This window comes from Protopterus annectens, chromosome 14.part0 (assembly GCF_019279795.1).
Source record: "Protopterus annectens isolate FY-2018-M chromosome 14.part0, PAN1.0, whole genome shotgun sequence".
NCBI classification, from domain to species: domain Eukaryota; kingdom Metazoa; phylum Chordata; order Ceratodontiformes; family Protopteridae; genus Protopterus; species Protopterus annectens.
The window spans coordinates 877,052,186-877,065,865 of NC_056748.1; the positions used below are offsets into that span (position 1 = coordinate 877,052,186).

A 13,680-nucleotide genomic window follows, 5' to 3' on the forward strand; every position below is an offset into this window, starting at 1 on the left:
TTGTTGATGATGTTTTTTCAGAATCTAGTATGGCTCCTGATTCTCTGCCTCCGGCTCCTTGTAAGCCAGACAGATACTACAGTGTTCCTGACTCCCACAAATTCCTTTTCAAAAATCCTATTGCAGATCCTGAAACCATTTCTCAGGGTCCCAAGGGCATTAAGGCCTCTACTGCTAAAAATCCTACCCCTTCTGATAGAGATTCCAGGGTGCTGGATAGATGGGGTAAGAAGGTTTGCACTTCCGCAATCTTGGCAATTAGAGCTTTAAACTGTCAATTTCATATGCTTAAATATCAACGGCATATCATGGGACTGCTTAAACAGAAAATTATGTTAATTTCTGACTGTGTGGAAAATAAGGATTTATAGGACTTATTGTATTCAGCTGAGCAAGTTGGAAAACATACTTTGCAATGTGGTTTTGATTCTTTGGAGGCCTCTTGCAGCGCTGCTGTAACTGGATCTGTGTTAAGAAGGCATGCTTGGCTCAAAGAGCAATCTTTGCCTGATCACTTTAAAGCAAAATTGTTGGGACGCTCCTTTGCAACAGAATCGTCTCTTTGGTAATAAGGATGAAGAAGTTTTAAAAAAGATGGAAGATAAAGCTAAATCTATGCAAACTGTGAAATATTTTTTACAAGTGCAACCTTCCAGATTTAGTAGGCACTAGCCTGCTAAGAACTGGTCCTTTCCAGTTCCTTCGAGAGCCACTCAAGTCAAACCCAGACATTCCAAAGGCTCCAGGTTTCAGTCACAAGGGACTTTTAGAACAAGACAATGGGGTGCCTCTTCCTCCAAATCTGGAAACAACAAGGCACCTCCCTATGATAAGCAGTCTCAATGACTTACCTTTACACTTACCAAGCACTTACCTTTTGGCCGCCCCTTTGGGGGGAAAACTGGCACTTCATGCAAGAAACTGGCAACTTATAACCCAGGACAAATGGGTTCTAAATATAGTATCCCAGGGATACAGATTTCATTTCCACAAGTTTCCAATCTCAAACGGATGGCCAGACCTGCCCCCCAAATCAGTGAGCAGAGGCCCAGAAACAAGTACTGTCCCTCATGAACATGGGGGCTATTCAACCAGTTCCAGAAGAGGAAAAGGGACAAGGTTTCTATTCAAGACTTTTCCTAGTACCCAGAAAAGACAAATCATGGCGTCCAATTCTGGACTTATCTACTTTAAACACATTTCTGGACATTCCAAAATTCAAGATGCTGACTCTTCAACAGTTACTTCCTATGCTAGGCAAAGATGCCTGGTTGATAAATCTAGACTTAAAAGAGGCTTACCTGCGCGTCCCAATCAGGGAATCTTGCAGAAGATACCTCCGCTTCAAAGCAGGCTACTTGTATTACCAGTTCTCTGCACTGCCCCCAGGGTCTTCACAAAATGCCTGGCTCCAGTAATTGCATTTTGCAGACAAAGAAATATTCAAATATATCTATATCTGGATGACTGTCCAATTCAGGCAGAAAACAGGGACATTCTTCTAAAACATCTGGCGTTTGTAAAAAGGGTTCTAACTTGTCTAGGGTATACTATAAACGAAAAGAAATCACAACTGGTACCCTCTCAAAAAATTACATTCCTGGGTGCAAGCTTGAATACAACTGCCCAGATGGCTTACCTTACGCCAGAAAAGCAGCTTCATTTGGTAACTTACAGGTGGCCACAAAAACCCTGCTTATCTGCAAGACAAATTCTGCAAGCCTTGGTGTTCATGGCCTCCTGCATTCTTCTAATTACATATGCAAGACTGCATATGGGGAAACTTCAGTGGTACTTAAAAAGTTTATGGAGTCAACACCATCACAGCCTGGAAACAATGATTCCAATCATAACTTGCCTGCAACTAGAGTTCCTATGGTGGGCAGAGGCCTGCCACCAAAACAAGGGACTGCCAATCATTCCACACCCTGCTGCCTAAACCCTAACTACAGATGCATCAGACTATGCTTGGGGCCTTATCTGGCAGGGAAGTGCATTCAGGGCAAATGGAGCCCAAATCAAATGCACCTTCATATCAATCAAAAACAGATGCTAGCTGTAGAGAATGCACTGACAGCCTTTAAGGATGATCTTCATCCAGAACAATTAATGATAAAAACAGAACACCGCAGTTATGTAGTACATAAACAAACAAGAGGGTACACACTCCTACCCCCTTTGCAGACTAGCCATGGCATTGTGGAACACAGCCTTGACCTATCAAATACAACTACAAGCTCAATTCCTGCCAGGAAAGCTGAATACTCTGACAGACCAACTAAGCAGAAATCTCATGGACCCATACGAATGGAAACTGGAACCACGGATTTTCAACATGTTGACATGCAAATGGGGGGAGTCCAGACATAGATCTTTTTGCCTCTCCCCAGAACTATCAGTTGGACAAATTCTGCACAAGAATTCATCACAAAAAAAGCCTGGAAAGTGGATGCTCTATCATTCAGCTGGAAAAACCTATTAGTATATGCCTTTCCCCCTCGGCCTCTGCCTCTGCTCTCCAAAGTTCTACTAAAACTCAAACATGAAAAACCAAATGATTTTGACTGCTCCAGACTGGCCTCGTCAACACTGGTACCCACTCCTGCGCAATGTGTCACACCTTCCACCGTGGCATCTGCCTCAGACACCTTACTTATTGTCTTAGCAGAACAACCAAATTCTGCACACTCAGCTCCAAACTTTAAACCTTGCAGCATGGTTAATCACCTAAATTCATCCTTAGCATCCATCAGCAAACCTGTGATGGATGTCATTTTGGAGGCAAGAAGGTTTAGTACTAGAAAATCTTATGCTGACAAATGGAAAAGATGTTGTGCCTGAAATCAATCACAAGGGATAAGCACAGCAATGCCCAATATTCCTCAGATTTTACAATACTTAACTGAGATGCTTCACAAGTGCCTGTCTTTTTCTTCCATAAAAATCCATGCCTCAGCTATTTCAGCTCATTACAACACGGAGCCTCACCTCTTTTCTCATCCACTGCTGAAGCAATATCTCAGAGGGGCTAAAAACTTAAGACCACCCAGGAGAGCTCCATCCCCTGCCTGGGACCTCAACTTTGTTTTGGAAAAACTTACTCTTCTTCCTTTCAAACCAGATGCTACTGCAGACTTAAAATTTCTCTGTTGGAAAACAGCTTTCCTTTTAGCAGTCACTTCAGCTAGAAGGATTTCCGAATTACAGGTCCTTATGGCAGTGGAGCCTTTCATTATTTTTCATGCTGACAGGGTGTCTCTCAGGACCAATCCATCCTTCATGCCTAAGGTGGTATCCAGTGTGGCTCTTAATCAAACCATTTATTTGCCAACTTTCTTTCCCAATCCACAAAACAAAAGGGAGCAGATTCTGCATTCATTGGATGTGCACAGACAGCTTAGATTTTACTTAAACAGGACAAAATCTCTAAGAAAATCTGATCAACTACTGGTGGCATTTGCAGCAGGGGCAGAGGGAAAGGCTATTTCAAAGCAGACTATTTCCAAATGGATAAGCCATTGTATTCATTTCTGCTATATGCACCATGGTAAAACTATCCCCCAGGGGATCAGATCTCATTCCACCAGGGCTGCATCTACTTCTACAGCCTTTCTCAGAGGTGTTCCTACTAGAGACATTCTAGAAGCTGTTACCTGGCGCTCAGTACATACGTTCATAAAACTTTACCATTTGCCTCTGTTCTCTAAATCCAGAGCTGGTTTTGCCACTGCTGTCCTACAGGGTCTTATAGCTGGTCTTAATGCTGTATAATTCCATCCTTCCAACCATAGCTTTGGGAATCTACCCAAATGTAATGTCTGCAACAGTGAAACACGAAGAACATAGTACAGTTGTGTACACTTACCATAAATGTAGATGTTCAAGTGTATTCACTGCTGCAGTCATGGTTACCCTCCCTCCAACCCCTTGTTTTTTCTCTTTCTATACTTATAATTTCCTTTACTATGCTTAAAAGCCTTTTTGGGGTATTTGCTTTAGTTTGGAGATAAATATATTATTGTGTTTTAATTACTTAAATATTTGGCTCCCCATTTGAGGGAGCACCTGACATCTGGGGCAAGAAAAACTGATGTAATGGCATCAGCTGCATGTTTTATACCCCTGACGACCTGACGTCATGAAAGAAGGGACAGCAACCAATGCAGGACCCAAGACTTTGTTAATCAGGCCGACTGAGGGCAACCTTCCAGCAGATTACCCAAATGTAATGACTGCAACAGTGAATGCACTCGAACATCTACATTTATGGTAAGTGTACACAGCTGCACTTTTTGTAAGATGTAATAGCTGAGGAGGGGTGGGTGATAGATTCTCAACTTATGGCGCACTCATCTGCAAGAAAAGGTTGTGGTGGGTCTTTCCCCTATGGTGACCAGGTTGTCCAGGGTAGTTGTGTCGGTTGCTCCACTGAGAACAGGCTGCAGAGGTGAAGAAACGTGGGTGGGTCCACTCAAGCTGGTGTGTGGTAATCCTTGTGGAAGTGTTTTTGATATGCTGCTTAACCCTTCCTTTATTGATGATATGAGCACCACATCACCACTAAGGGACTACCTATGTCCATAATACAGAGGCATGTCCCTTCTTTGACATGTCTCCACAAGGGCACACCAGCTTGAGTGCACCCACCCACCACTTATGGGGATGAACTCTTATGTATTTGTTGATCCTTGTAACTTTTAACCTAGTGGTTGTTTGCTTGCTCTATTTCTGGTTAGTGAAATACACTAAAGTACAGTTCAATAATAAAGGCATTTGTTCAGTATTTTAAAAGTGAACTTTGCTGTCTGTTATCTCAGTCATCGTTATTATTAGATGTATTTGTAAAATATACTTTATGGTCCAAATCGTGACTGAAATGGAATCATTGTGCTCAGCCTAATTATTTCGTCAGACATTAGCAAATGAATAAGAGAACAAAATCAGTACTGTACATTTTGTAAGTAAAATTCTAAGTCATTGTTGCCTCACTGATGTTCATTGTGTTTCACTGTTGCAGTCATTACTCTTGGGTTATCCTGCTGGCAGGCGACCCGTGGTCGGCCAGAATTCCAAAGTCTAGGTTCGGCGTCGGTTGCTGTCGCCTCTTCCCTGGCGTCAGTGCGCCAGGGGTATAAAAGATGCAGCCAACGCCATTTTCTTCAGTCTTTCTTGCTGCGCGGTGCCCAAAGCAAAAGCAGTTCGCAAGTGCCGGTCGGCCAACTCCTGAGATTTTCACAGACGAATTTCAGATCTGAAGTCTTCATTAAAGCTAAGTACCCTGTTGGGGAAACTTTTTTCTTGCTCCAGACCGATGTCAGAAAAAATTAATAATTGTATTTCTTGTGGGAAGCAAATGCCTCATAAGGATTGTCATTCTTACTGTATTCCTTGCCTAGGCCGTGATCATAACATTGCTAGCTGTCGGTTTTGTGCTAGATTCAACAAACGCACTATTAAGCGTCGGTTTGATTTTGCTTATCATTACTTTGGCTGAAAATTCAATTACATAATACCATCGGAACAGCCGACGACCGGAGTTTCTAAAAAAACCTCCAGGAAAAAGAGAAGGACTGGCATCTGAGATCCAAAACTGACGATGAGGCTTCCGCTAAGCCAGTCGCCGGTTCTCAGTGAGGCGGTTTCACAGCCCCTGACACCCACTACCTCAGAGCCACAGGCCGTTGATGACTCCCACGTGGAGCCAGCTAGGCCTCCGGATACTCAAGGTATTGGACACTCGGAAATCATTCCCTCAGATGGGTCCGGAGCAGCTGAGCAAGCATCGGCTTCTGAGGGTGTTTTCAGACCTACACAGTTATATGTAAAGCCTACTTCAGCTTCAAAAGCAAAGACTACAGCAGCTTTAAAGACAAAGAAACAAGTACAGCATTCTCCAGGACAGACTTCCATGCCTAAAAAACAGATGCTCAAAATGGCCGAAGACCTTATTACCTTGATGGGGGGTACCCATCCCCCTCCTGACAAAAGGCCTAGGCAAGAGACAGACTATGACTCTTCAGATCAGGTTTCCATTTCCTCTGTCTCCTCTTCTGTACAGGAATACTCTCTTATTCTGATGCTGAAGAATCCATTCCTTCAGCCTCTCCTCCTGAGGATTTTTCTTTTGGGGAAACCCTGCATACCATGAGGGAGCACTTCCACTGGGAGAGCCAAGATTACTCAGAATCAAAGAAAAGGCTCAGAGATTTTCTTTTACTTCCTCAGCACAGGCCTCTTGCTATTCCCCCTGTGCTAGACATTGTAGATTATGTATTTTCAGAGTCCGGCCTTTCTCCAGACTCCTTACCTCCAGCTCCTGTTAAACCAGACAGATATTACAGGGTTCCTGAATCACAAAAATTTCTTTATAAAAACCCTGCTGCTGACCCAGAAACTATTTCTCAGGGTCCCAAGGGGGCTAAGGCCTCTACTGCAAAAAACCCTGTCCCTACTGACAGGGATTCAAGGGCACTAGACAGATGGGTGAAAAAAGGTTTACACTTCTGCTACTTTGGCTGTGAGGGCTTTAAATTGTCAATTTCATATGATTAAATATCAGCAATACTTAATGTCACTGTTAAAACAGAAAATGTTGACTAACTCTGATTGTACAGAAAATAAGGAAATACAGGATTTATTGCATGCAACTGAACAAGTGGGAAAGCATACATTGCAATGTGGTTTTGACTCTCTGGAGGCCAACTGCAGGGCCACAGTTACGGGTTCTGTCATTAGGAGGCATGCTTGGTTAAAGGAACAAAATCTGCCTGATCATGTTAAAGCAAAATTATTAGATGCTCCATTACAGCATGATACTTTATTTGGTGTTAAAGCAGAGAAGGTTTTGTAGAAAATGGAGGACAAAGTGAACTCTATGCAAACAGTAAAGGATTTCGTACAGGTGCAGCCACCAAAATTTAGCAGGAACTGGCCTACAAAGAATTGGTCCTTTCCAGTGTCGGACAGGCCACAAAGAGGCAGATACAGACGGTCCCAGAGGCAGATCCCAGCCCCAGGGTTCATACAGGCCTAAACAGTGGGGCACTTCTACCTCCAAAAGTGGAGAAGACAAAGCACAGCCATACAGGAAACAGTCCTAATGACTTGCTTCTGCCAGCACCAAGCACTTCTCTTCTTGCAGCCACCTTAGGGGGAAAACTAGCACTTTTCTCTCAAAATTGGCGTATGGTCAAACACATAATCTACAGCAAACCAAACACATAATCACACAAAAACATACTCGGAGGCTCTAAATAAAGATCTGCCAAAGCAGCAGAGTCCTCCAAAGCAGACACCCAAGCAGCCGCTACCCCAAAACAAAACACGTGCAACACATATCTCACAAAGCCAGTGTGCCGAACAGTCACAGCCCTTAAGACTAAACAACACACCTGATACACTTGTAATAGGTGACTCTATCATCAGGCACACTGACGTCCTGCTCACAAGGCTGAACAAGGAGAGGGTCACGGTGAGCATCCTGTCGGGCGCTAGGATCCACCACATAACACAAGCACTCGGGTCACTCCAAGGGAAGTACAAATATGACTCAGTCATTGTCCATGCTGGTGTGAATGACCTGAGACGTACCTCCCTGGACTACATGAAAAGAGACATAAAGGAGCTCTCTGAGCATGTAGCCCAGGCCGGTATGACCCTGACCTTGAGTAGCATCTTACCCTCACCAAGAATGATGCCACAATATGAAGACAAGATAATCAATTTCAACAATTGGCTTAAGTACTGGTGTCATTCAAAGGGGATCCAATGCCTGTCAGCTTGGGATGATATGCTCGACAAGCCACGATGCTTCGCTAGGGACGGCTTGCACCTGTCACCTCTGGGCTTTCGGATATTGGCAAAGGCTCTTGCTACTCCCATAGTGCCTTTTTTAGGCAAGGCTCAAAAGACAAACCCACCTCCATAGGTATCACAAGGGATAAGAAACTAAGAGTAATGCTACTCAACGCCAGAAGTCTAAACCTCAAGATGCACGCACTCGAAACTCTCCTTAGCATGGAGAACATAGATATCTGTGCAGTAACAGAAACCTGGTTCAGGGCTCCCGAGAGCACCCCAGCACTACCAGGTTATACCTCATACCATGCTTTTCGGCCCCAAAACTTGGACTGAACCACAAAAGGAGGGGTAGTATTGATATTCATCAAAGATGCCCACACCTCCAGGTTGGTGGCAAAGCACGAAGCATCAGAGACTATCCATGTGCAACTAACAGTGGGTAAAACTGCCTTCCAGTTTATAGCCTGCTACAGACCACCCTCCCAAACCCAGGAACCCCACTCGGCCTTCCTGAGAACACTGGAAAATATGAAGGTCTCTCCAAACACCATTATATTGGGTGACTTCAACTACCCAAACATAGACTGGGAGCATTACTCTAGCTCCAACACCCTAGCCCAAAGGTTCCTAGAATTTATAAACTCAAATGCTATGGAAAAACTTGTTACCACTCCCACAAGAGGGGAAAACATACTGGACCTGATCATCACCAACATGGGGACTCTATGTTCCAGACCAGAAGTGTATCCCTCACTGGTAAGATCAGACCATAAACTAATCTCACTGGATATTCACATCCCGACCCCACCTCCTGCCCAGAAAACCACAGTGAAAAACTTCTCTAAAGCAAATTTCACACTCCTCAAAACTGAGGTGGAATCCTTCAAAGCCCCGGCCTGTGGAAAATACGCCCAGACCGCAGAATCCTTTATAAATGCATTCTATGAACACCTTCAGGAATGCATGGATCATGCGATCCCAAATAAAACCAAGACCCAATCCTCCAAAGGCAGACGTCCTGTCTGGTGGACCCCAGCCATAAACAAACTATACAATAGAAGGAGGAAGCTACTAAATGATAGAGCAAAATCCCAAAAAGGGAAGGCATCACTGATCAGTATAAGCAAAAAACTACGGGCACACATAAAATTGTCTAAGGCCAGCTTTGTGAGAAAAATTGCACAGGACACTAAGGATAATCACAAGGCTTTCTTTAGTTATGTTAGGAACCTGGGTGGTAATTCCCAGATATGCTCAGAATTAGTCCAAAATGACAAAAAATACACCAAACCCACAGACATTGCCAACATCCTAGCTGACAGGTTCAGCGCAAACTCCCCCCCACCAAAAGGGCAAATATCTATCCCAGCAGAGTGCTGTCCCCCTGACATCTCAGATGCTCAGGTAAGAGCCGCCCTCTCCAAAGCAAAATACACAGCATCAATGGGACCAGACGGTGTCCCGGCTGCGTCCTACATGAACTCCAAGAAGAGCTAAACCCAAACATAAAACTACTGTTCAATCTCAGCCTTACTACAGGATATGTGCCCAAAGAGTGGCGTACAGCAACAGTGGTCCCTCTCCATAAAGGTGGTGCCTCAACGGATCCTGGAAACTATCGCCCCATAAGCCTGACTAGCTTGGTCTGCAAAGCTATGGAAAGGATCATCATGGACCTCATAAATAAAGATATTGGGGACCTACAAACACTGGATCCTACCCAGTTTGGCTTTGTTAAGGGCAGATCCTGCCTCTTAAACCTGGTTGATTTCTTTGAAACAGTCACCAAGGCCATTGACGAGGGAAGGTGGTCCACACAGCCTACCTGGACCTTGCAAAAGCCTTCGATACAATACCCCACTCGGGCATTATAGATAAGCTCACCAGCTTAAATATAAACCCCTATGTCACTAGATGGATTGCAAACTGGCTCAAGGACAGAACCCACATGGTTAGAATTGCTGGAGCCATGTCAGACTCAAACCAGTTACAAGTGGTGTCCCACAAGGCTCAGTCCTGGGACCTCTCTTGTTCGGTATATATTTCTCGGAGGTACAGGTCAACACGGAAGGACTGTGGCTGACCAAGTTCGCAGATGACTGCAAACTGGGCCATAATCGACTCTCCAACCGACACAAGCATCCTCCAAAAGGGCCTCATAGAAACAGACAACTGGTGCCAGAGCCATGGCCTCAAGCTAAATGCCAAAAGGTGTATAGTCATCCCCTTTGGCAAAAACAAAGTGCCCACAAATTACCACATAGGTGGTAATCCATTAAGTACAGAAGAAGTAATTAGGGACCTGGGGACCCAAGTTGATAGCAATCTCTCATTTTACAACCACGTGGCCAAAGTGGTTAGAAAAACATTTTATATAGCCCACCTAATCATGAAGGGATTCACATCTAGATCAGGGGACATCATCGTGCCTCTTTACTCATCCCACATCAGGCCCATAATTGAGTACAATGCCCCTTTTGGGATGTACCTTACCAGACGCCTACAGCAACTGGAAAGACTCCAAAAGTACCTCACCAAGAGGATCAAAGGGCTCAAACAGATGCCATATGCTGCCCGGTTAAAGAAACTCCAGCTCTACTCAGTGGCATACTGCCTTTTCAGAGGCGATCTGTGCCTGACGTATAAAGCCATGTCCAACCCGGAATTAATGGACATGCTGCACCTCAGAAAATCCAAATCCCATCGAGCCACGCTCGAGACTTGAACCTCAGCACTGAAATAAATAGGACATGCTGGAGGGACAGATTCATAACCCAGAGGCTCCCCTCACTCTGGAATAAAATCCCAGTCCAGGTTAGGCAGAGTCCCTCATTGTCTCTCTTCAAGAGGAATCTTGATGAGTGGATGGGAGATCGTAGGTTTACCCCGGGTATCACTTCTGTGTCACTGTTAGACAGAGGCACAGTATACTAACCTCGAAAAAGGGCATAGCAAAATAAATTTAAAATGGGTGGCGAAAGCCAAACACATTCTGGCTAGGCTTATAAATGCCCTAGGGCAGATAGCCTAGTATGAACCTATGAACCTATGATCACACAGGACAAATGTGTATTGAATATAGTGTCCCAGGGCTACCGGTTCCACTTTCACACCCTGCCAAAGGCAAAAGGTATGCCAAACTTGCCACACAATCAATGGGCAGAGGCACAAAAACAAGTTTCGTCCCTTATGGAAATGAGGGCCATTCAGCAAGTACCACAGCAAGAACAGGGACAAGGATTTTACTCAAGACTTTTCTTGGTTCCCAGAAAGGACAAAATCTGGCGACCAATACTGGACCTGTCTTTTCTAAACACATTTCTGGACGTTCCAAAATTCAAAATGTTAACTCTGCAGCAGCTTCTGCCCATGCTCTGCAAGAAGGCTTGGCTTGTAACTTTGGACTTAAGAGGCATACCTGCATATACCAATCAGACAGTCTTGCAGAAGATACCTCAGATTCAAAGCTGGCTCAATGCACTACCAATTCTCTGCACTGCCCTTTGGCTTATCCACTGTTCCCAGGGTCTTCACCAAATGCCTGGCACCAGTAATTGCATTTTGTAGACAAAGAGGAATTCAAATTTATCCTTACTTGGACTACTGCCTTATAGAAGCAGAGAACAAGGACACTCTACTAAAGCATCTGGCGTTCGTAAAAGATTATTAATTTGCCTAGGGTACACAGTAAACGAAAAGAAATCAAAACTAGTACCCTCTCAACATATAATATTCCTGGGTGCAAGCTTAAATACAACTGCCCAGATGGCTTATCTCACGCCAGACAAACAAAGGCAACTAACTTCTTACTTCAAAATGTTGGCAACAAAGACCCAGTTATCTGCAAGAAAAATTCTGCAGGCTTTGGGCTTCATGGCATCCTGCATTCTGCTAATTCCATATGCCAGACTGCATATGAGGAAACTTCAGTGGTACCTAAAAAGTGTCTGGACTCAACATTGTCAAAGCCTGGAAGCATTAATTACCCTCATTCCTTGCCTGCAACAGGAATTTTGATGGTGGGCTCATGCCTGTCACCTCAACAAGGGATAGCCATTCACTCTACCCACAGCCAGGCAGTCAATAACAGCAGATGCATCAGATTATGCCTGGGGAGCACACATGACAGGAAAATGTATTCAGGGCACATGGCCTACAAGCCAAATGCATCTACATATCAATCAAAAAGAGATGCAAGCTGTTCAGAATGCCCTGACAGCTTTCAAGGATCTACTCCATCCAGGACAACTACTGATAAGGACGGACAATACTACAGTCATGTGCTACATAAACAAGCAGGGAGGCACACATTCCTATCCCCTCTGCAGACAAGCCATGACTTTGTGGAACACAGCAGTGACTTATCAAGTACACCTGCAAGCACAATTCGTGTCAGGAAAGAACAGTACTCTGGCAGATGAACTAAGCAGAAACCTTACGGATCTGCACGAGTGGAAACTGGATCCACAAGTCTTCAGCATGATAACAAAGGAATGGGGATGTCCCAGACATAGATCTATTTGCCTCCCCTCACAATTGCCAACTACAGAAATTCTGCACAAGGACTTATCACAAGCAAGCATGGAAAGTGGATGCTCTGTCATTCAGCTGGAAAAGTCTAACAGTATATGCCTTTCCTCCTCTGCTTCTCCTCCCCAAAGTACTCCTAAAGGTCAGACAAGAGAAGCCATGAATGATTCTGATTGCCCCAGACTGGCCACACCAGCACTGGTACCCAATCCTAAAAAAACTTGTCTCAAGGCCCAGCCTGGACATTGCCTCTAATTCCTCACTTACTGACCCAGCGAAACAATCAGATTCTGCAGAGCCAACTCAGGACCCTAAATCTGGCAGCATGGCGGATAATGTAATCATTCAAAGCACACCTCTCTCTAAAGCAGTGATGGGTGTTATTTTGGAGGCCAGGAGGCCCAGTACCAGAAAATCTTATGCAAGATTCTGTGCTTGGAACCAGGCACAAAGAATTGACACATCTGTACCAAATATTCCTCAGATTTTACAATACCTAACTGAGATGCTGGACAAAGGCCTATCCTTTTCATCAATTAAAATTCATGCTTCAGCCATTTCAGCTCATTACAATACGGAACCTCCTATTTTTTTCCCATCCATTGCTAAGACAGTACCTCAGAGGGGCCAGAAACATAAGACCTCCAACCAGTACCTGCATGGGACCTCAGTTATGTCTTGGAAAAACTCACACTGCCGCCTTTTGAGCCAGCCAATATAGCTGATATAAAGTTTTTATCTTGGAAAACAGCCCTGCTCCTAGCAATAACCTCTGCAAGATGAGTTTCAGAGTTACAGGCACTCATGGCTATGGAACCTTTCATCATTTTCCACCCAGACAGGGTTTCTCTAAGAATGAACCGAACATTTATGGCTAAGGTAATGTCCAGTGTGGCCCTCAACCAAACCATTCATCTGACTACCCTTTATCCAAACCCACAGAATAAGGGTGAGAGACTTCTGCGTTCCTTGGGCATACACAGACAACTACGTTTCTACTTGGACAGAACTAAAGCTTTCAGAAAAACTGAGCAACTTTTAGTGGCATATGCTGCTGGATCTCAAGGAAAGCCTATCTCAAAACGGATAGGCCACTGCATTCGTTTCTGCTACTCACAACATGTCAAATCAGTGCCCAAGGGCATTAGGCCTCATTCTGCCAGGGCAGCAGCCACTTCAGCAGCCTTTCTCAGAGGAGTACCAACCAAAGACATTTTAGAGGCTGCAACATGGAGTTCAGTGCACACTTTTACAAAGCACTGCCATTTACCTCTCTACTCTAAATCCAGAGCAGGCTTCACCACTGCAGTTTTGCGAGGCCTAATCCTATTTAGTCCCAGACACCCTCTT

The 13,680-nt window shown here is 44.4% G+C and overlaps 1 protein-coding gene across 5 annotated transcripts in view; it reads left to right on the plus strand.

Moving 5' to 3' along the window:
* TBC1D12 (TBC1 domain family member 12) overlaps window positions 1-13,680 on the plus strand; it is a 1,516,811-nt gene that overhangs the window by 1,156,077 nt on the left and 347,054 nt on the right. The gene's annotated exons all lie outside the window — the stretch shown is intronic.